This window comes from Bison bison, unplaced genomic scaffold, assembly GCF_000754665.1.
Source record: "Bison bison bison isolate TAMUID 2011002044 unplaced genomic scaffold, Bison_UMD1.0 scf7180017864518, whole genome shotgun sequence".
Classification (NCBI taxonomy): Eukaryota; Metazoa; Chordata; class Mammalia; order Artiodactyla; family Bovidae; genus Bison; species Bison bison.
In genome coordinates, this window is record NW_011495071.1 from 15,743,141 (window position 1) to 15,746,676 (window position 3,536).

The 3,536-nt window shown below is 47.3% G+C and overlaps 1 non-coding gene across 1 annotated transcript; it reads right to left on the reverse strand.

Annotated features, from left to right (window-relative positions):
- Nucleotides 1-1,509: 1,509 nt before the first annotated feature.
- TRNAW-CCA lies at nt 1,510-1,581 on the reverse strand. The gene has a single exon. It is a non-coding gene; the product is annotated as a tRNA-Trp (tRNA).
- Between the last annotated feature and the right edge of the window lie 1,955 nt (nt 1,582-3,536).

Consider the following 3,536-nt stretch of genomic DNA (forward strand, 5'->3'; position numbering starts at 1 on the left):
GCCCTTGACAGATGTTCAAACACAGTATTTTTAAAAGCTGACTTTTAAAAAAACAGGGCGAGTCACTTATTAGATATAAACAACATGATAAGAAATTCAAAGTCTGACATCCACGAGGAAACGTCCGTGCTGAGAAGCAGGAGAGACAAGGTAAGAAGTCAAATGTGTCATGCTCATTGCTCTAATGGGGGCCCCAGGCAGGACTGCAATTGCAGAAACACCAAGCCCTACCTTAGCCGGGAGCACAGGTTCCATCTGTACCAGCCCCTGAGGAGCAGAACCCCCAAGGCGGTTTCCATGATGCTGTCAACCCACACAGCAGTGACCACACCTCTCTGGCGGCTGTTTGAGGACTAGGATGCTGGCAGCCAGCACCAGGACAGTTTGGCCAGTTTTGAACAATAACAGCATAGTATTAGGTGGCCCCAAGAGATGGCCAGGCAGATGGAGGGGTAAGGAGCAGTCTGTTTATTGGCTCAAGGATCGCCCTTGTCCTTGGCCCCCGCCACTCCTGCACTCACTCATCCACAACAACTCTTCTGAGCCTGAGTATCAGTTGGGTATCAAGGCTGTCTACTAACCTCTAGGGTTCAGAGATGAATGAGACCTCTCTGCCCTGCCTCCAAAATCTCATAGGATACCAAAGGAGAGCAGTCAAATCCATTGATAACAACAGTAAATATTATGATTATTGAGCTTTGCTGCTGCTACTGCTAAGTCACTTCAGTCGTGTCCGACTCTGTGCGACCCCATCCATAGACGGCAACCCACCAGGCTCCCCCGTCCCTGGGATTCTCCAGGCAAGAACACTGGAGTGGGTTGCTATTTCCTTCAATGCATGAAAGTGAAAAGTGAAAGTGAAGTTGCTCAGTCGTGTCCGACTCTTTGCGACCCCATGGACTGCAGCCTACCAGGCTCCTCCATCCATGGGATTTTCCAGGCAAGAGTACTTGGAGTGGGGTGCCATTGCCTTCTCCACATTGAGCTTTGCCTATATCCTAAGCTTCATTCTAAACGTTCTTACAAATTTCCACAGTAACCTTACAGAGTGGATACTACATAATAATACATAATAATGTCCATTTTACAGATGAGGAAACTATGGCACAGCATGAGTAAGTGTGGGATGAAATGACGTCTGACAAGGTGGTGATGGCAGAGGCGGGATCAGGAAGGCCTCGTGGAGATGGTGGGGTTTGAGTGGGGTCTGTAAGGACAGATGGGATTTACAAACGTGAAGATTCTGGAGAAGGGCATTCAAGGCTGAAAGTGCCATGCAGAGAGAACAGACACATATTATTTGTGAACTAAGACATTAAGCTTCCCCCAAAGATGGCATGGAGCTATCTTTTTCTGCCTCTGTATATAAATGGAAAGTGAAAGTGAAGTCACTCAGTCATATCCGACTCTTTGCGACCCCATGGACTGTAGCCTACCAGGTTTCTCCATCCATGGGGTTCTCCAGGCAAGAACACCGGAGTGGGTTACCGTTTCCTTCTCCAGGGGATCTTCCCAACCCAGGGATCGAACCTGGGTCTTCTGCACTGGAGGCAGACGCTTTAACCTCTGAGCCACCAGGGAAGCAAACATTTAAATGGAATTCTGTACCAAAAGCCCTTAGCACACTGGAAAGCACAAGTCAGATCCTGAATGCTGGTGTTTTCCTCCTTTGTGCCAATACTTTTATCTGGGGCCCTTGAAGGTTGCTTCTGCACAGCCGTGCCTCCAAGGTGGCAGAGCACTTTGGAGATAAGGCAGCCTCTGCAGGATGCTCGTCTACAGACCAGGGCCTGCGTCGGTGGGTCTGAGCTGGAAGCACCAGCCTTCAATAGCAGGAGGTGCTAGTGAAGCAGAGGCAGCTTGGCCAGGGCTGTAGATTTTGCAGAGTGCAAGTGCATGAAAAGGTAGACCCCCGGCTCTACCTGACTCTGTTTTCAACCCATGTGATGCTTCCCTTATGCTTTTCATTCCGCTCCCTCTCATCTTTCTCCAGCATTGTTAGGAATTGCCTTATCAGCATTTTACTTTCAAATAATTGCAGAAAAGGATCTTCTTTTAAAGGAAATTCTGTCCTTCCTTCAACCCCTCACCCTCACCCAGACAGTACATCTTTCCATGAGGATTTGCATCCAGGACAAGGTTGAGGGGAGGGGGAAGATTCCAAGAGACTATGAAAAGAGCCTGATATGTCCCCCTGCCATGGGGTGGCTGGAGTCTGACATGCTTTAGAACTAGACCTGATTAGCTGTTTTGTCCACAGAGCGAAGGAGAAGGTGGCAGGATGCTGTGTGTGACCCACACGCCCAGAGCAGAGTTTGCCAGAGCAAGAGTTACTTGAGTGTTTTCTGGGTACCAGATGCTGTGAGAGACAGCCTGTGTGGGGTTGCCTTATGTCTTGCCCAAGAAGGCCATCTGGAGGGGCTGTGGGAACACAGGGCTGGGGGAGAGGATTAATTCCTTCATCTCAAGCTTACCCTGGGCACCATCTCAAGGGAGCAGAGGTCTCCACTGTGGTCTCAGTGGTGCACTCTCTTGGCAGGCTTCAGAATTGTTCAGTGCCTCCAAAGAAGTTCAAGGCACTTCTCAGTTATGGCTTAAGTGGTGGGAAGAGGTGAGCCTGGGCATAGGGGTGTGGGGATGAGGGGTATATACCAGGCTGTACTCTTCCTCCATCATTTCCTCCTAAGGTGTCCTCTGCTCAAAATGCCCTCCACTCTCTGCAAGGTTCCTACAACCACCATAGAATTCAAGGATCCAGTGCTCTAGTCACTGCCTCTAACCTTTCCTGCATTTTTTTTTTTTTTTCTTGATCGGGCATCTCAGATTCTCTGAGCTCAGGCTCAGTTTTCAAAAGCTCCCTGTCTTTTGTCCCAAAATAATATTAGCCAGCCTTCGTGGAGTGATTTCTAGGTACCAGCTACAGCTCAAGCGTTACATATATTATCTACTTTCATTCTCACTAAAATCTTAAGGTGTGAAACTCGAGATGCATATGTGTTCAGAGAATAATGAGTGCTTATTCTTCTCAACAGCTTCCTAGGTGGCTCAGTGGTAAAAAACAAAAAAAAAGAAAAAAAAGTCTGCCTGCCTATGCAGAAGCCGCAGGAGATGCAGGTTTGATCCCTGGGTCAGGAAAATCGCCTGGAGAAGCAAATGGCAACCCACTCCAGTATTCTTGCCTGGAAAATCCCATGGACAGAAGAAACTGATGGGCTAAAGTCCGTGGTGTTGCAAACAGTCAGACATGACTGAGTGACTGAGCATACACGCATATTCTTCTCAACACTCAACAGAAATTTCACCTAGAAGGAGCATCAAAAGAGTGATGGAGTGAAAAAATAAATCAAAGGTGGAAGGAAAGAAAGAAAGCAAGTCACCAAGAATATTGTCCAAGATACTTACAGGTTGGGGATGACTTTAAGTAAAAGTTTTTATGTCTCTGAGTTTTTGTTCTTCCCTTTGTAGTTACTGGCAATAAAAGAGTAAAAATAAGTATAGGATGTAAAAGTACTTTAACTTGCTTATAGTATGTGCTC